Below are 9,769 nucleotides of genomic sequence, written 5' to 3' on the forward strand. Positions count from 1 at the left end.
TGAAAATACCTTGAAAACTAAAACTTAAAAAGAAGTATTTAGGATCATTTGTATATCAAATTAGTTTCTGAACTATAATGTAAAAAACAGTTATAAGTTTATTTTTGATTTAATCTATAAATTAGAAAGATTTTATATTACTACTAACACAATTTATACCTGAGTATTGCGTTTTAGAATAACTGCTATGAAAACAAAATTGTAAAATAAGCAGCAAACAACATTTTTGTAAGTTGTTTTGTTGTGTATTTTCAAGTAAGTGAGAAACAGAATTTTTTTAATACTTTTTGTAAGAAATTTACAAAAAGAATTTTTAATGAAATTATGAACATTTTTCAGTAAAATTTAAACAAATATTAAAACTTTTAGCTCAAAAATAGTGTTTAAGTTTTTTTTAACTTTTTTAAATGAAATTGAAAGCTGTGTACCAGGAAATTTTATATTAACTTGAAATTTAAATTGTATAGAAAGTTTCAAGCTAAGGATCTTGGTTATTCAAGCGTGTAAGAGAAAGCTCGCAAAGTCAAGTGTTGTACTGTTGTAAGTTAAGGAGAAAATAAAGAACAGATAAGAAATTCCTGTGAAAATTCGAAAAAAAGAACATTGTTATATTAACAAGCCACAGAGAGTGGTGGGGCATTATAGCCACGACCTTCTGCAGTGAAGATGTTTTTGATGAATTATTTAAATTGTTTGATTGTTTAATGTGAAATTTTTATTTAAGAACATTTTTTTCATAAAGACTTTTTTTTAATTTTTTTTCAAGTAGTTAATACTCATTTTTATTTAAGCATTCTTAAGATATAGTTATTACTAGATTTTATTCTTGTTTAAAAGTCTTGACCAGATTTAAAGTAAGTTATAAATTTGATGGTTATTATATATTTGTTAGTGTTAGCAGTTTTTCTTTTCTACAACATGTTCATTATTGTAGTTCATAGTTTTATACAGAGTAGCCCAAGTATTGTTTAATATCAACAATAAGCATAATTTAAGTGTAAATTTAAAAATTGTTTTTAGTATAGTTGTACACTACCCTTAGAACCCTACAACTTAATGTGCTGTTAGGAGAAAGCTATTTGAAAAGCTTTAAACACCTAAACCACTCACTAATAAAAGCCCTGATGTGTTACAAATTTTCATCAGAAATACAAATTTAATATGTGTGAACCAAAAATTATAAAGATTTTTATGTAAAAATTCAGTTATATACATTAGTAAAACGGTAAAGTATATGCAAAGTATTTGAACAAAGGTTGAATAAGTATAAATTATAGAATACTTTTCAATTGTTTTATATGCTATTTATGAATCAAACTTTAAAATGTATAGTATATTGATATCTAAACTCAGATAACAATGCTAATCAATTAAAATGTTTTAGCATTAAGTAATATAATTTTCTTTTTTTTTTCTGGAGTTTAAAAAATTTAAATACATTTAAAAAAAAATATTTCTCTTTAATTTAAGTTAGTTTAAACTTCACGTTAAATCATTTTCAAATATTTGTGCAAATAAAAGATAATTTTAATTCTTACATTGATATAAGAAATTATTTTACTGCCTTATAATCAATATTTCTTTTATTTTTTTTAACCACTTAAAGGCTAGTTATTGTTTACCTAAAATAATTTTGTTTCTTGTAAAGTTATACTAACCTAACAAAGATAACTATTTTTATAAAAAGTAATTTCCTTACAAAAATATAAAAATTTGTTTAATATTAAACAGGTTTTATATACAAAGTAAAAATTTACTAAGGAGATGTCAGCAAACAATTTACCAGAAACTCAAGTTTCTTCTTCTGAAGATGTATCTAAAAATGTTCGTTGTCCTTATCTAAATTAAAACTAAATAGGTCAAACAATAATGACAATTATCAAACTTACATTAAAGAATATATTTTGAGTATATATTTAGTCATTATATTTTTATTGTTTTGATTTTTGATCTAATAAGTTTTGTTTAAAAATCTTAAGCCTACCAAATAATCGTTTATCTCTTTTATGTACCAAAAAATGCTTTTAAAATAACAAAAATATTAAACAGATTCAGCGTATTAGCCAAGCAGAAACTGCAACTAAAGAGCTTGAACTTATTCATAAAAAAGTTAGTTTGAAATGTTTTATATTACATGAATTATACTTATGATTTTTAAAAACATTTATACTTAAATGAATTGATAACTGTCTTTTTTTTTTGTTTTATACTTCTACTTAATAATTACCAATAAATAATTTTTTTGACAAACTTTAAACCGTACAATACTATAGTTATGCATAATTTGTCTAACAAATTTGTTATTTTTTAGAAAGTTGTTAAAATTGTTTACTAAAATTATTTTAATTCACTTTAGCCATTTTACCACATCATCTTGGGTAAAGTTTAAATAAAGTTAAAATGTAAAATAAACATTATTGTTTATGTAAGTAACTTAAATATTATAATTAGCTCAATTGTTCAAAATATATGATTAATCATTTAAACAATAAAAACATTTAATTTTTTATTTTAGTTACATGATGCTTTCAGCATTGAGGATCCAACTAAGTTAATTGATGATGATTTGTTGTATTATTCTCCGGTGGATAAAATGTTGAAAAGTTGTACTGCCAAAGTTAATCAGTCCCAAATAAAAAATAATAATAATGAGGCGGTAAAAACTCAAGAAAGTTGCAATATTTTGTCTTTGGCTTGTGATAAACACATCCTAGCTCAAACAAAAGGTAAAGGCACGCTCCAAGAAAATTGTTTTTCAGACAGGCAAGAACTAGGTTTGTAACATTGGTTGTAAATAGGTAGTTATGTTATTTCTAAAATTAATTTTATATTTTTAGTCTCAATAAACTTTATGGTTACAAATAATTATCAGGTACAAAAAAGAAGCGGAAAGCAGATAAATTTACGAAAGCAAAATCTACCTTTACACAAAAAAGTAAAAAGGTCAATGAAAAAATTGAAGAAAACAAAACTCCTTCGGAAATCAACTATAAATACCTAATTGCTTTTGCCACCTCGAATGTAAAACGTGCCTTTACGCCATAAGTTATAACGTCCAACAATAAAACTTCTCAAGATATTAACTACAGAAAATAACTGATTTTGCAACATCAAATGTAATACCTGAGGGTGAAAAAGATCGGATATGTTAAGAACAAAAAATTTACAGAAAACAGTTAAATTTTCAGTTTAAAGTTGTATCTTGTAACTTTTTGTTCGTAGTAATAAAATTTTATAAGGTTCAAAATTTGTACATTTATATTTTCATTTTATATGATAATTATTTTTCAAACCAAAACTAGAATATTATAGTTAAATAAAAATATTTTCTTAACTTTGTGAGTAGCAATAAATAAAGCTTGAAATATTTGTCAATTAGTTGTGTTACTTCCTTAACTATTTGAAAATTGATTAGAATGTATTTGTTTATATTTAATATTAGAACTTATGTTTAACTTTAAACTAGTTCAGTAGCACTAGTTTGTTATACCTCAAGATTGTTTCCATTGTAATGTCTTTTTGAAGAAGTTGATTTTAGTACAACTTAGGTTCGTTAGTCTTATAATTACAACAACAAACTCATTTGGTATAACGTTAGAATATAATTAAACCTATTTAACCAATCATTAAAACTTTAATAGATTTTTTTTTAGTTTAAAAATATATTTTTTTACAAATCGTTTACTAGTTATGAAATGAAAGACCTTTACTTTATCATCTCAATTGTTTTATTAGCTTTTGCTGCAAATAATTAATTTTTGGTCAGAAAATATTCTATTCAGAGCCATATGCTTGTCAAATATTGAATTAAATAAAACTTTACTGTAAATTCCTTTAAATATTTGGTTTAGAATAACTTATTATAAATATATTGTTTGTTTTTATTAACTCTGTAAAGAAAGAAATTTGTAAACACTTAAACTAAAAAAAATTTTTTGTTGACATTAAAAAATTATTATTTAGTTTATATAACTATACAAATAATAAAAAAAGAAAATAAAAATAACTAAGTAAAATTTTAGAAAAACTTCAAGTTTTAGATATATACTCTACTACTTAAATACATCTATATAAACTCAGTATATATAGAGATTTTAAAAGTAAAAATTATATAAGTCTTAGAAGACTAGTTCAACTTAAATTTTAACTGAGAACTAAGCTAGGCTCTAAGTCAGGGTTTCCCAAAGTGGACGATATCGCCCCCCTGGGGGCGATTTTAGTAATTCGGGGGGCGATAATTAGTAAGGGGGCGAAAGGGTTGGCGATAACTAGTAAGGGGGCGAAAAGGGGGCGATTTTAAAATTTTTGGTTGTCATAAAATGTTTACTTTTTATCTTGCTATTTTACTAATTTTAGCTTGCTATTAAATATTTGACCCTTAGGTAAAAACTTAAACAAAAAAGTTTACTGTGTTTATGTAAAATATAGAGAAAAAAATCAAGTACTTGTAACTCCTACTTTCAAGTTAATTACATATTTTAAATTATGTATTTTCTTATTTAACAATTACATAGATCATAGACGATCGGAATTCCTCTCACTATTTTTTAACCTTACATATATGTTATTTAGGATCATAAATGGTTTTTGAAAATCTATGTTTCCTATATTAACTATCACCTCATGATATATCCAATTGTTTTTTGAAAAGTCATTAAGTTAGACTAAGAAATAAAACTATACAGGGTTGCTAATTTACCTAGAAAAATCTGGAATTTGACAATTTAGCAAAAATAAATCTAAAAAATCTGGAATTTTTAACAATTTCAACATATTAAGTAGTAAAATTTCTATTTGACACAAAAAAGCTATCATATAGATAAAAATATGGATCCCTTCGTGGCAGATCTTTTGAAGTAAACGACTCACATGAAACCCTCACAGACTTACAAACTGACCTTGAACTTAAAGTAATTTTTTCGAAAGGACACTATGAAAGCTTTTGGACTCAACAAAAACTAAGGCAAATGTATCCAATCAATAGAGAGGAATTTAGATTGTTGTGTTTAGTTTTTCCTTCTAGCTATGTTGTTGAGAAAGCTTTCAGTTTAGTTAACAACATCTTGAGCAAAATATCTAATCTAGATAATTGTAAAGAAGGTGACTTGAGGCTTTATTTGACTGATTTAGAATCAGATTAGAAAAACTTGCAAGCATTCATGAACCTCATCCTTCGCAGCATGTTAGAAATCAGTAGCAGACATTATTTTTATGAAAGTTTTTTTTATTTATTTGATCTAATAAAATACTTCTTATTTAACCTGACCTTGTTTGTATTGTATTTAAGTAGTCTTTTTATATTAAAAACTATTTTAAGTTATTTATTCTATAACAGGTTTGCATAATGCCTAATAAATATTAATTACGGTAGACTTCCTCTTGAGTCTGCACTTCTACCTAAAAAAAAGTGCAAACTTATATCTTCTTAAATTTAACTTAAATAAAGTCTATTACTAACTAAGTATTAATAGAACAAAAAATACACAATATTTAATAGCTTATATAGATTTTTTTTTTAAATGTTTGTTTTATGTTTTAGTTGATTTCATGTTTATTCATAACATTAATGCATATAACATATTTAAATTTATCATTTTGAAAAAAAATGGTAATAATTTTTGAGTTTAAACTTTTTGATTTTGTTCAAAGTGCGAACTGAAGAGGAAGTCTACTGTATTTTATTTATATAATGTACTGGTTTATGTTTTAAATATGTATTAATAGCTAATAAATATGTAATAAAAGCTTTGTTTTGAACTGGTTAATTTTTTAGTTTATATTTGTCAAATTACATTACACTAAAAGTTTTTATAGCATAGTGGTCAAAGTATTTTTTTGAAGGAAATTTATTTGACATTTGTTTAATCTGTATAAATAAAAAAAACCTTTATATCCATTAAAGGTTTTATTTCAATTTTTTTTTGTTTTAAAAGAGTATATATTTGATGTCTCTATTTGAAATGACTTTAAATTTTTCATTTAAAAGATTATTAAACTTAGATTTATGTTCTAACTTAATTTATTATTGTTAGAAAATCTATATATTAAATAATTTAAAACTATTAATACAACTGTTTTTTGTTTTGTCTTAGATTTTAATATATTAGCAATTAGATATTAATATGTTGTTTATTTTAATAGCTCAACACTAGCTTTTAGTTTTTCACTGTTTTCTTCTGGTAAATTATTATAGGCTAATAACTAGAGAAAAATAAAATTAAACAGTATTAAATACGCCATCAAAAAGACTGCTACAGTTACAAAACAAAGTTTTAACATAATTAAAACAATTTTTTAATTGATTACTTTCTGTTCACAGAATTAAGTGTATAACATTTGATTTTTTTTTAATTTAAATTAAGAAAACAAATGTTTAAATTAAAGTTTAGTTTCCTAAAGGTTATACCAAGTCAAATACAAATTAATGGTATTCTATTACAAAACATATAGTTTAAAAAGTTTAAAATAAAATTTTTAATTTTACAGTTAACTTGCTAATAATATATCTTAGTATTGAAATTAATAATTTTACTGCATTAACAGAAGCTATTAATAAAACCCTTTTTCATGAGATAATAAACCAGTCGGTCAAACTTCCAAAACTAAATAAGCAATGATGTTTTAATGTGTAAAATAAGCTGTTCATTCTTTTGTAGTTTTTTAATCTCTGGTATTTAATTTTAGAATGTGCCTATTTATAAAATAATTTAAGTATTTTTTGCGGCTTAAATAAGTTACTTAGTATTTACTTCTAAATGTCTGAAATTCTTTAAATGAGAGATAGTTATAATGTCAAAGATTTCAGATGGGTAACGTACGGTCCAGATCCAATCAAATTTTGACCCGCGAAGTAACTTGAAAACTACTTGTGTAAAATACACAAAATTTAGTTTTTTGATGCTTATGATTTTGAAATACACTTTCAATTTGGTTTTCAGTTACTTTAGTATTTCCTAGATCACATATATTACATTTTATTACAATTATGCTCAAGTTTCTTAATTTTCTATAAGTTATTTTTTTAAATTTTGCAGCCCGCAATCACTTTTTTTAACGAGTTGAAACAAGAAAATATTTTTTAGTAAATATGATTTGCTGACTACAAAAGTTGTCCACCACTACCCTAAAAGTTTCATTAGTTCCAAGTTTCAAAACAATTTATATTTAATCAGAATTGATTACTGATTACACCAGGCTTTTTAATATTTAAGTATTTTAATACACTTTACTGGGCTAATAAGAAAACAACAGTAACTTATTTTCCCGAGCCCTGTAAACTACTTTGAACACAGCCCAAAAGTGCGTTCACAAGAAATACCAGACTAAATTACATTTCAAACACAATTTTTTTGGCTCAAAAGTTGGTACTCAAGAGAAAAACTACTTTTTAAAATCGTGGGGGGCGATTATTTTTCAAATTTCTGAAAAGGGGGCGATTTAGTAAATGAGTTTGGGAAACTCGCTCTAAGTAATACAACTATACGATACACCAGATCCAAGATCAGGATCTGGTCAGTTATTTCATTTTTAAATCCGGTTCCTGCATGATCATATACGGTTATGGGTTGAAAAAAGCACTGAATTCACACAACTTATTTGAGCTCCGTCCAGTTTTTATTCATAAGTTTTTTTTTTGATAAATTTAGATCATAAAAGAGTTTAAAGCTCTTCAAATATAGTAGTGTTGTATAATACAGCAATAAATTAGAAATGTCAGTTAATATAATCAAACTAAATGTAATGAACAGTTTAAATAGTAATTGAATTTTTAATACTTTACGTAAAATATTTCTCACTAATTTATGTAAAGGGTGGTTTTGCAACTAAAATCGTTGATTTTCTAATTTTATTCTGCAACTATTATACTAAAAACCGGTTTGTGCAAATATTTAAGTTGTTTAGAAACAAAATCATAGAGGTTAATTTGGATTTTCAAACAAAAATACTATTAGTATTGGATCTAAAAATACTACTTTGGAACATTTAAATAAAATTTACTAATCTTTATATTACTACTACTCTACTTATACTATATAATAATATTATTTACAAAGTATAATATAAAGAAGTTGTTTTGCATTTAATGTTTCACGTAAGTAGTTTTTGACTTTCCAGAAAATCTTTAGAATCAACTTTAATTATAAAGATTGATAAAAACTTCTTTTTGTTTGTACAAAAAGTTTAAGTTATTAGAAAAGAATTTAAAAACTTCTAAGCATTTTTATCTTTTAAAAAATATTATAGCCATGTCTTCAAAAGTCTTTATAAATTTTCAAAGAAAAAAAAAGACTACACCTAATTACGTTTAAACAATACTAATACATTTGAAAGATTTAAACCGAGAACCTGCATTTTTAAGTTCATCTAGACACTATACTAACAACAATTAAATTTTTGTATATTTTGGTCTATTAAACGTACAGGTTCACTTGAAGCTCATGACGTTTTTATTGTTCTAAATCTCGTTATTCTATCCAAATTTTTAATATTTTTTAGACTTTGTTTTTTAAACTAAGTTTAGCGACGGAAAATAGATATTTTCTATTTCGCAGTATACTTTGTCAGACTAATAGTTCGTTTTGTTTAGTTATTTGAATAAATTCAAAGTCTAAGTTTGGAATAGTTTATTTATAGTAATTATAAACTTTTTATATTTATTTTTATAGTTTTGTTTTTGATATTTTCACTTTTGGTACAGTTTCAAATAATAAGATATTTTGTTATATAAAAAATGTTTAATACAAAACGTCATGAGTCTTTTCGTAACATAAACAACTTTATTATAAAATATTAATAAGTATGTACAACAAATCTTAATACTATGGAAACTAAATTCTATAATTATAAACTCCATAAAAGTTTTTACATAAACATCAAAAAGCATCTCCGCCGGGACTCGAACCCGGAACCTCTGGATTAGAAGTCCAGCGCGCTATCCATTGCGCCACGGAGACAACTAAGATATATCAACTTTTTAAAAATTTAATGACAACATCAATTAATGTGTGGGTGTGATAAAGGAAATTTATAGTTATAAAACTTGCAAATATAAGTGATCTAATGAAATTAAGTGTTGATTATTCTGCATAGTTGAAATTTAGATATTTAGTAAAATAATGAAGTATAATTACCTCTTATTACTTATCAGAAATAAAAGAAGGAGATACACTTAGATTAAGTTAAACTTGATTTTATCAAATGTTTCTATATTCTTTATTTTTATTTGTTTGTAACATAATTCTTTCATCTTTAACTATTCTAAACTTATTTGATGTTTTTTTAATGTGCGTTAGAAATGTAGACTATTTTTTGGTTTTATTTTACTTTTTCCTAAACCATTATTTTAATAATAATTAAAGTCAAAAAATATATTTTATAAAAAATTAAATCAAATTAAATGTGTAACTTTTTTCGATTCAACACTAAGACCTTATCTATAAAAACCCATATTAGTAAAATAAAAATATTCGTATAATGTTCAACAGTAAAATTTAGAAAAAAAAAAACTATAATCAGTTGTTCTAACATTTGTACTTACTATATTAAAAAGTTTATCAAAGTTATATCAGTATTAAGGTTTTAGCATGCTTAAAACAAGTCTTTAAGTTTTCTAAAAATATGTAAATTATCATAATGTTTTGACAGTTTTTTATGACTATGTTTTGCTATCAGTACTAGTTTTTTTTACAACTTCAATAATTTTACTATTTTTTTTAATATCTATAAGAATAATAAAAATTATAAACAATAAGAAAAAAAAAATCAATAA

The 9,769-nt window shown here is 23.9% G+C and overlaps 1 non-coding gene across 1 annotated transcript; it reads right to left on the minus strand.

Moving 5' to 3' along the window:
• Window positions 1-8,881: 8,881 nt before the first annotated feature.
• On the minus strand, window positions 8,882-8,954 carry Trnar-ucu (transfer RNA arginine (anticodon UCU)). The gene has a single exon. It is a non-coding gene; the product is annotated as a tRNA-Arg (tRNA).
• Between the last annotated feature and the right edge of the window lie 815 nt (window positions 8,955-9,769).

This window comes from Thalia democratica, chromosome 6 (genome assembly GCF_965202585.1).
Source record: "Thalia democratica chromosome 6, ktThaDemo2.hap1.1, whole genome shotgun sequence".
Lineage (NCBI taxonomy): Eukaryota > Metazoa > Chordata > Thaliacea > Salpida > Salpidae > Thalia > Thalia democratica.